The sequence below is a fragment of the Myxocyprinus asiaticus genome, chromosome 47, assembly GCF_019703515.2.
Source record: "Myxocyprinus asiaticus isolate MX2 ecotype Aquarium Trade chromosome 47, UBuf_Myxa_2, whole genome shotgun sequence".
In the NCBI taxonomy this organism is placed as follows: domain Eukaryota; kingdom Metazoa; phylum Chordata; class Actinopteri; order Cypriniformes; family Catostomidae; genus Myxocyprinus; species Myxocyprinus asiaticus.
In genome coordinates, this window is record NC_059390.1 from 10,836,216 (window position 1) to 10,847,530 (window position 11,315).

Sequence of the window (11,315 nt, forward strand, 5' to 3'; positions counted from 1 at the left end):
ACATGAGGTGATTCTGAGCCAGAGTTAAATGTATAATTCCAGGGAATCAGAGCTGAGCCCTCAGTGATATGGATGCTGTCATAACACATGCATTGAAAGTCTTCACTTATCATAGAGAGTTTCATAGCTTTGAGCAGGCTGGATAGGGCATACACTAAATTGATAGGACATGTGTCTAAACAAATAAAACTGTTTTTCTGGAATATCATTAAAGCTGAAGTGTGTAATTTCTGCACCAGTAGCATCACCAAACAGAATTGAAAAAATAATTATTGTTTTCAAACAGGTTTCCTGAATACTGTCCCCATCTATCATTGGTAAGGCAAGAAGTCCCAAACCAGACTTATTGGATAAGCCGATGTTGCTGTGTTGGACTGGTCAGGATGCTCAAACATACAGAGCAATGGTTTGGTAGCGCCGCAGTTTTTATTTGCACTTTTTGTGGAATCAAAAAACAAATGGCTTAATTATAACAATAGTCTCTGCACATTAAAAGCTGGGATAGGAGGAAGTATTTTAATACTGATAAAATTACACACCCCAGCTTTAATCATTCCTTCAATCTACACGAACTTCAGACAAAAATTAGTCAAGAGAAGATCCAAACAAGGTATTGCCTCAAAATGTGCCTGAGCTTAACAAAGCATAGCAAAACTATTTACTGTTTCTAGTGTTATGTCAGTGCTACATAAAATGATTTGTATGTCAATAATGTTCAAAACACCAAATGATGATCCATTAAAATTTTTATCATGTCCTGTTTTTGTACATGAAACTGTTTTTTTTCTATCCATGCACACACATAAATAAACCAGTCTTGTTTATTCATGAGTTGTGTTTGTGTGTGTGTGTGGTTGTGTGTGTGTGTCAGTATATCAGCCAAGAGAGCTCTAATGAAAGATGATTTCTGCGCTCTGATCCAAGGGGCAAAATGTCTATTTCTGGTTCCTCATATCAATACATTAGCACCGCCGGCACCTCTGTTGGAAGCTTGGAAAGTAGGCACTACAATGTTTCATATTTGGAAGAGCTCTCACCAGCATATCAACAGAAAAAGGGCAATAATGGAATGTTTTTTACAACAAACTGCATAATGTTCATTGAGAACACTGATATAGATTATTTTGAGCAGTCGTTAGTGGTAATATATGTATTGAAATAAGATACTAAGAGTTAATTTATTAATTTAATCTTTGTGTTTATCTGTAGTGTTTGTTTTAAAGAATGTATCAATTTTAGTTTGCTTCATTTAGTATTCATTCCATTTTAAAATCATATTGATATTGCAGCCTGAACTGCACTAGCATACTGTAGGATACAGGGAGAAAGTTAGACACTAACTCAGTTTCTTTTTATGATTTTGTTGCTGGTTCAGAATTGCTTTTTTTTTTTTATGTGATTTTATTCTGGCCAGATTTGTTCCTTTAAACTTGTTGAATTGTTTCTGTTTGTTCATTTTAAATGAATTATTTATTCTGTGATACAATTTCATGCCTTTTATTTAGGTATTTTATGCTTATATAGAGTATATTTGATGGACTTGAATTGCAGTTTATCCTGTTGGATGCATTTTAAAAACCTAGATGCAGGAAATCAGTCACTGTAGCTGCCAGATAGGGCACCATGACAGTGACTGCTCAAGTAGAGTGAGTGGAATATAAAAAATGAGAATTGTGATGTCCTCTAATAATTAAACTATCAAATGACATGACAGCCCTTAGCTGATGATTATAGATAGAGACATGTCGTATTTATGAGTCAGATGCATATGGAAGCATTGCGTCCACATTGAGCCATGCACAACAATGCCTGTGAACTATTACAGGCTGACTGTGACGACCCCGTAATGGAGAGATGTCCACTACTTCCCCTCAACGTGACAACACTTATAGAATAACCTCTGGCTCACACTGATCAGGACAGCGCAAATGCAAAATCAAACAAGTAGTGTGGCAAAATACATCACAGGACAGTTTTTTTTAAAAATTATTATTAGCAATACTTAAATACTGGGGTGTGTGTGTGTGTGTGTGTGTGATCTAAATGAATCATTCAAGTAACAAGTATTAGATACCCAAAGTATTTGAAATAAACATGAAGGTGCAACTTAAGCTTGTCTGAGTTCAAAATGGGGTTGTGAACTGCTAAACTACTGGTATCAATTAGGACTGAAGCAGTTCCCCTTATGTCACTCACTCGAAATTGTGTCGGTGTAGTGACACTAGGGGTCGCCCTTGGGAGCCCCAAACACTTCTGATCTTTGAGAAAAGGCCAATGGGAATTGGCGAATGGAATTTGCATGCCACTCCCCCGGACATACGGGTCTGGCTTGCAACCACTCATTAAGATTTTTTCTTTGGAGCCAAGCTGTGTTCAGCAAGCTGAATTACTCTGCCGATCCATTCACCTCTATCCAATGAAAGCTATTGGATTTACGGCGCATTACAGTGGTTTAATGCTTGCCTGGGTGGCTGCGAGCATCGGGCTGGAGTGGAATCCTCCACTCCCCCCTGAACCCTCGCGGCTCGACAATTGGCGCCGCTCATGGCCGCACCCTGCCCTGGTACCTTTCTTCCCGGAGGTGCATGATGAGCTCACGCGATCGTGGCGGGCACCTTTTACTGCCCGGACCCGGTCCGTGGGCTCCTCCACTCTCACTACTCTTGAAGGTGGGGCGGCCAAGGGATATTTGGCGATTCACCAGGTGAATCAGTCCGTTGCGGTGCACTTGTGCCCGCAGAGTGCCGCCACCCATCCAGGGCCTGTAGGCTCATGTCGTTACTTGCGGCTAAGGCCTACAGTGCTGCTGGACAGGACGCCTCCACCCTGCATGCCATGGCTCTCCTGCAGGTGCACCAAGCCAAGGCACTCAAAGAACTGCACGAGGTTAGTCCTGACCCGGGATTGATGCAGGAGCTGCACTCAGCGACTGATCTCGCCCTCCAGGCGACGAAGGTCATGGGACCCTGGTGGTCCAGGAGCGCCACCTTTGGCTCAACCTGGTTTAGTCAAGGGAGGCTGACAGAGATTGAGGTGAGATTCCTTGACGCCCCCATCTCCCAGGTTGGCCTATTCGGCGACACCTTCGGAGACTTTGCCTTTTTTTTCAAAAAAAGAGCGGTTTCCTCACTTCCTGGGTCACACAGTCGGTGTCCACGGCCATCGCTATCAGGTCGTTATTATTTTTGGCAGGTACGGCGCCTCGGAGGCGGGCCTCCCGCCCCCGTGAGCCCAGCCGTGGTACAATCCCACCCTCGACACGACGGTCACAACGGGTCGCTAGGATGATTCCCCTCCTCCCCCATCCCAGACCGCTCCTAAGGTGGGTATAAGGAGCCAGGTAAGTGCTTCGATGTCCCTAGACTCAGCATGGCCATGAGTGGAACCTCAGGCTCCGCCCCGTCGCGAGGCCCCACCCGCCGGTACATCTGACGCGATTGTCCCCTTGGTCCTTGGGGGCATGGCTCACACTCCCCAACCCGTTGCGGTGACTGATCAGGACCATCCAACTCAGCTATGCAATTCAGTTCACCAGGCGCCTGCCCGGGTTCAAAGGCGTCCACTTCACTTCGGTGAAAGGCGAGAACGCTGCTGCCTTCTGTGCGGAGATCGTGTCCTTCCGTAGAAGGGACACGATCTCCGCGCGCAAGGCAGCGGTGTTCTCGCGTTCATAGAGCCAGTTCCTCCAGCCGAGATGAGGAAGGGGTTTTACAGCCCCTATTTTATTTTTATTGTACCCAAAAAAGTCAGTGGGTTGCGGCCAATCTTGGACCTGCGAGTTCTGAACCGGGCCCTGCACAGACTTCCGTTCAAGATGCTGACGCAAAAACGCATTTTGGTGAGCGTCCGGCATCAAGATTGGTTCGCGGTGGTAGACCTGAAGGACACGTACTTCCACATCTCGGTTCTACCTCGACACAGACCCTTCCTGCGGTTTGCTTTCGAGGGCTGAGTGTACCAGTACAAGGTCCTCCCCTTCGGTCTGTCCCTGTCACCTTGCGCCTTCACTAAGGTCGCAGAGGCAGCTCTTGCCTGTTAAGGGAAGTGGGCATTCGTATCCTCAACTATCTTGATGACTGACTGATTCTAGCTCATTCGCGGGACTTGTTGTGTGTGCACAGGGACCTGGTGCTCTGGTACCTCAGCCGGTTGGGGCTTCGGGTCAACTGGGAAAAGAGCAAGCTCTCCCCGGTTCAGAGCATCTCTTCTCAGCATGGAGTTAGACTCAGTCTCAATGATGGCACGCCACAGGAGCGAGTGAGCACAGTCGGTGCTGAACTGTCTGAGAGCATTCAGGCAGAAAACGGTGGTCCCACTGAAATTATTTCAGAGGCTCCTGGGGCATATGGCATCCTCAGCGGCGGTCACGGCGCTCGTGTTGATGCATATGAGACCGCTTCAGCACTGGCTTCAGACTCGAGTCCCGAGATGGGCATGGTGCCACGGCACACGCCACGTGCTTGTCACGCCGGTCTGCCACCGTCTGTTCAGCCCTTGGACCGACCTGCCATTTCTAAGGCAGAGGTTCCCCTAGTGCAGGTCTCCAGGCATGTCGTGGTTACGACGGACGCCTCCAAGCATGGCAACCTCAACAGCACAGCGGACGTGCTGTTGCGGCAGGTCACACTCAGGGGAGAGTGGAGACTCCACCCCCAGGTGGTCCAGCTGATTTGGAGTCGATTCGGTCAAGCACAGGTGAACCTGTTCACTTCCCGGGAATCCTCCCACTGCCCGCTCTGGTATGCCCTGACCGAGGCTCCCCTCAGCACAGACGCGCTGGCACACAGCTGGCCCCCAGGGCTACACAAGTATGCATTTCCTCCAGTGAGCCTACATGCACAAACGTTGTGCAAGGTCAGGGAGGAAAAGGAGCATGTCATCCTAGTAGCACCTTACTGGCCCACCCAGACTTAGTTCTCGGACCTCACGCTCCTTGCAACTGCCCCCCCCCCGGCAAAATCCCCTGAGGAAGGACCTACTTTCTCAGGGACGGGACACCATCTGGCACCCATGACCAGACCTTGGGAACCTCCATGTCTGGCCCTTGGACGGGACGCGGAAGACCTAAGTGGCCTACCACCTGCAGTGGTAGACACAATCACTCAGGCCAGGGCTCCCTCTATGAGGTGCTTGTATGCCCTGAAGTGGTGTCTATTCGCTAAGCGGAGTTCTTCCCGACGCGAAGACCCCCAGAGATGCACAGTCGGATCAGTGCTTTCCTTCCTGCAGGAGAGTCTGGAGGGGCTTGAAGGTGTATGTGCATACACCTTGAAGGTGTATGTAGTCGCTATATCGGCACATCACGATGCAGTAGACGGTAAGTATTTAGGGAAGCACGACTTGATCGTCAGGTTCCTGAGAGGCACTAGGAGGTTAAACCCCACCAGATTGCGTCTCATCCCCTCGTGGGACCTCTCTGTGGTCCTTCGGGGCCGACGGGGAGCTGCATTTGAGCCCCTAGAGTCAGCTGAGCTAAAGGCACTCTCTTTGAAGACTGCCCTCCTGACGGCACTCACCTCCATCAAGAGGGTAGGGGACCTGCAGGTGTTCTCTGTCAGCGAAACGTGCCTGGAGTTCAGTCCGGGTGACTCTCACGTAATCCTGAGACCCCGACCGGGCTATGTGCCCAAAGTTCCCTCGACCCCATTTAGGGGTCAGGTGGTGAACCTGCAAGCACTGCCCCAGGAGGAGGCAGACCCAGCCTTGCCATTGCTGTGTCCGGTGTGTGCTTTGCACATCTATTTGGATCGCACGCAGAGCTTTAGGAGCTCCGAGCAGCTCTTTGTCTGCTTTGGTGGACAGCGGAAAGGGAGCACTGTCTCCAAACAGAGGATCACCCACTGGGTCATTGACGCCATCGCTATGGCATATCACGCCCAGGACGTGCCGCCCCCCTTGGGGCTACGAGCCCACTGTACTAGGAGTGTGGCAGCCTCCTGGGCTCTGACCAATGGTGCCTCTTTAGCAGACATCTGCAGAGCAGTGGGCTGGGCAACACCCAACACCTTTGCGAGATTCTATAATCTCCGGGTTGAGCCGGTCTTGTAAGTTACGAACAGGTAAGTTCCGGGACAGCTGGCCGGGTGTACCACTTGCGCATAGCGCCTTTCCCCTCCCCAGAGGTGAAGATGTGTGCTTTTTACCCCCAGTCGTGTTCACGAAGTCGTGGACCCTGGATGTCCTTCCTCCTTAGCCCTGTGGCAGGCGGGTTTATGGAGAAACTCGCTGCCAGCCCAGTGCGTGTGCTAACTAGGCCCTGTACTGGGGTAGGTGCTCCAGATGTGCTGGTTGCCTATACGTAACCCCTTGTGATGTATTTTCCGCAAAAATTGTTTCCCTGTTGGTAATCTGCGTATTCCTTGGGCAGAGGTCTCTCTACCCCCAGTCACCGTGTTTGTAGAACTCCTCCCCTCTTGGGTAGGACCTACCATTGGACTTCTCCTCATGAGATGCTTCCGACAAGACTTGGTAAGACCATGTGACCTATTTCCACTCAAATGCCCCCGCGGTGTCTCCGCGGTGTCCTCCCTTTGGGAGGGACACCCCCTGATGAACAGACCCTATATGGCCCCCAGCTGAACGATTTCATTCCTTTTGAGGAGAAAAAAGAGAAGAGGCAGCGACTGGGTCAGCCAGTCCCTAATGTTGGGCAGTCGACTTGTCCCCGAGGTGCAGGGGACCGTTTGAGGCCTGTAAGAGCGTTGGGGGAGGTTACGTGAAGGCCAGGTGCGCTGGCAATGAGGCATACAGAGGTCTGCCCATCTCGCACCGCCAATCCATGTAACACAGTTCAGTTAGTCGTGGCGTTTTGTATAGGGACCCCTAGTGTCACTACATCGATACAACGTCAAGTGAGTGACAGAAGGGGAACATCTCGGTTACTGTCGTAACCTCCGTTCCCTGATGGAGGGAACGAGACTTTGTGTCCCTCCTTCCACAACACTGAACTACCCGCTGAAATGGACGGGACCTTGTCTCGGCTCCTCAGCACAAAACCTGAATGAGTGGTTGCAAGCCAGCTAATTTTATACCCGCATGTCCGGGGGAGTGGCATGCAAATTCCACTCGCCAATTCCCATTGGCCTTTTCTCAAAGATCAGAGGTTTGGGGCTCCCAAGGGCGACCTCCTAGTGTCACTACATCGACACAACGTCTCATTCCCTCCATCAGGGAATGGAGGTTATGACAGTAACCGAGACATTCTCTCTTGCTATGAAAACACCAGTATGTACAATCTACCAAACAAATCAAGCCTTGAGAGCATTTGTTCATATTCCTCTGTTTTTGTTCAGACATGTACATTACTGTAAGTTAGGAGTTTTGAAGGGCATTTTTTAACCTGGGCTGACAAGTCTTTACCTGAACCATAGTAGGGCAGTTGACTGCTACCACCTGGCATGCTAATAGATGCCATTAAGGCCTAATCACAGACCTGATCATACTCATTGTGAAATAGCTATGACTGTGTTTTAGTAACTTTGAAGAAAATGTCTCATTGTCCAAGAGGGAGAAAAAACTATTATAAAGCTTTTACTTTAATATCCAAAATTAAGTCACTCTGTATCAAAGTGGATCAATCAAACCCTCCAGATGTCTACCCGATAAAAATTCTAACTTGTTTAAAATCAAATGGACTGTTACCTTAAAACACACACACACACACACACACACACACACACACACACACACACACACACAAAATGGGCTTTTACTCTAAATCCTGAATTATGGTTAAAGGATCTATTCAATTTCCATTAGCATGACTGTAATCACAAAATCACACTTTCAAATCTCAATAAGACCAGTAAGGCACAAGTTGTACATGCTCATCTCTGCCTTGTGTAACGTCTTGCACTAGTCTCCAGAAATGGCTGGAGCATGTCGGACATTAGCCTGGGGCAATATAAATGGACCATTGTTGCCTTGTTGTGAGTGACAGTTCAACAATTAAACTGACAAGATGAACACATTCACACATGCTGGCCCTGCAGGCTCTGTCTAAGGAGAATAAATGCACTGTAGATTTTACAAGATGCAAAACAGCTCACACAAGAGCTTTGGCCCCCGATGTCCAATCATTCCTTTATCATGGAATCCAAGAGTGCACTATAATGACTCTTGCCTAAAATTGTTCCTCCAATGCTTATCATGACTGCTGGAATCATTGATGAACACCTGTTTAGGTAGTTCATTATTAATTTCATCCAGCCAACAGGTGATGTAATTGTCACTCTGCAGCTACAAATTACAGTTTAGAAGAAAGACTCTGCACTTAATTATGATCTATTCAATTTCAGGAAATACATGTGTGTTACCAATCAGTTTGTTGGCCAAAATCCAACATTACATGTCAGACTTTCCAAACCTGCTGGAAGAAAGATAATTTATAACAGAGGAACAGTGAAAATAGAGATCTCCCCTACAAGTCTGCTGCCTATGTGAATATGACATTTTGCCTAAGATGTGATAGGATGTTCTCTGAGCTAAAAGCTTGTATTATTTGTGTTCTGTCAATCAAGTGCAAACCTCAGTGATGATGATAACAGTACACAGAAACCAAACCAAGGGGAATCTAATGCCTTGTTGTAACAAAAGGAGATTTGTTGCACATATTGCTAAGAAATAAACATTCTGTATGTAATGTTTTCATTGTTAAACACACCGTACACACCTCAGGACTATGTTGTGTTCACAGTTCATAGCTCATGGTAACAAGTTATAAGCTCAAAATTAGAACCAACTGGTTTTCTGTCATTTCTCTCCACAGCAGATTGAATGGATTGCTGTCCACTGAGGTAGAGGACTCTTTGATATCCACAGAGATGAAGGAAATGTTTGTTGCCTGTTAGTCTGATCAAGGTTTTCTTAGGTGCACCAGGCTTTTGATGAGGCGCCTATCAGCACTTAAAGGCTCAGAGGTAAGATAGAAAGCATCCCCTCTTTTGAGCAGCATCTCTTTTTGTGTCAAGCATGTTGTTTGCTCTTCAGTACATGCATCATCTTCAATGATGGTTGGTGCTTCTATCTCCTCTGTTGGGCATTCGGCTCTGGTCTCTTGTTTAACTCTGCCTTGATGTGGGTCAAACGCACATATCTCAAAATGTTCACAGTTTCTCCTTCAGAGCCAATTAATGCTGAGATGTTTTATTCCAGCACGATGGGACACAGAAAAGGGCTGCAACATCATATTAAGGAACCATTTTTTCACTAAAATGAGATCACATCAGAGGCACTTGTCAGACTGCTGATATTCTTTACCTTTCATGTCCTTAAATGGCTCAAAATCTCTTTTTCTCTTCTCTCTTTCTCTCCCACTCTGTCTGTGTCATTAATTATTAAATATCAAGAAAGCCTAATTACATCTGAACAGTGTGATGCCATTAAGTACAGTAAATTGTCTGAAAAATGGAGACTGCAGAGCTTTTCACCTTTGGTTGCCACTATGTGAAAGACATGTCCATTTTCCATTCTGAAAGTACCATATCAATCTTGTATGCTTAATGGACCTTTTCAGGACCTTTCAGTTCACTTACCATTGCAGAGATTGTTAAGCCAAAATATCTGTGAAATGCAAAAGACAAAGATCTCAGCTTGGAATTTCCATAATGTAATCAGAAAAATCAGAAAACAATCAGACTGGGTTGTTATAGTGAGAAAAACCCAACGTTGTTTGTTAATTCTGCATGTTAGGTATATTATAGAAATATAGAAAGGTTATCTTTCAATTTAATATGCAACCAAATGTGACTACCTACCCTACAGTTGCAATGTTCCTTGGTTTATCCAAAAAAATTTAACTCTATGTAAAGACAATGGTGTTACATCCTCCTAATATTGTCTATTGTAATTGACACAGACGCGACACATACAGTAGACATCAGGTTCAAAACAAATCAGAATATTCTGATAACAGTACTGTATTTTGCTTGGAATTTCTGTTTCAGAGACCAGAAATTATAGTTGCAAATTTTCTGTGTAAAAACTGTTACACATTTAGATGTGACATTCATCCAGCTAAGTGTATGTTTTTCAGTTTTTCAGCTTTACTTCTAAAACTTTATGCAGCAAATAAATGTAATATACAACACTTTGCAAAATACACTGACAGTTCAGTTTATTTAGTTAAAATACATTTGATACATCCAGTAAAATTATATTTCAAATATTTCCAGCATTTATTTTTTACAAAAGTTATCACAAACTGTACACATCATAACAACATATAGCAATCATGTTTGTTGTCAGGTGCAAGTATGACAAAGAATTACTGTTTTACTAAGAAGCAATTCATCAATAGCTCAACAAAAAGTAATCTCAGGAAGTAGAATGTTAATCAAAACAGGTTTACATTTTGAGAAGCCATTACACAATACGGTATATGCAAGTTGTGTATGCAAAAAGTTATTCATGATCACAAGCCCATAGTACAAATCACCACCAAACAATCCATAGAAATGCACTTTAACAAGATAACAGTTGTTAAAGAAATTTTCAAGTACTATATATATATATATATATATATATATATATATATATATATATATACACGTCAGCACTGGCAAATCTAAACAAAATAAAAATAATAACTCTGAGGAGTAATAGGAGTCTACATTTCTAAATGATATCTATCAAGTCTAGGTACTGGTATCAGCATGCTACAAGAATACATTATCTTTGTTTTATTACTCTGACCGAGCTCTTGGGCACAAGCACTGTCTTAATGTGCAAATCAAAGTTAACAGTACACAGCCATTTGTGTAATTGCCATGTTTGATTGCATTATTACTTAGACCCAGACCCAGTCTTAAAGGTCCAACTGTAAAAAGATACAGTAGGTGTGCAATTATAGTGGTGTACCATATTATTTCTATTCCAATGAACAGGATGATTTCACACAATGAATAATTCTCTGCAAATATACAACAAAATTCAACCACACCAGGAACTAATCAACAGGCTCTATTGTCTCTATATTGTTCATCCATTAACCACAATGTGTAAATATTTAATTAATTGTACCTATATTTTGTGCAAATGATCACGCTTCTTCTCATTTTGCAGTTCTTTACTTGAGAGAAAGAAAAATATTTAATTGCTTTAGATGTTATCGATTCATTGAAAATTACATTTTTATCCTGAACCAATTCATCCTTGACCTCCTCAGAAGAATGCTCATAATTTTTTCATTTTCATCATTAATGACATGTCAGCAATGATTTCCCCTTCACCTGTCATCTGTAGATGGGACTGCATAAAGGGTATTTCACTAATATTTGATCAAATATTTATAGCACCTTAACAGAATTACATGCAAC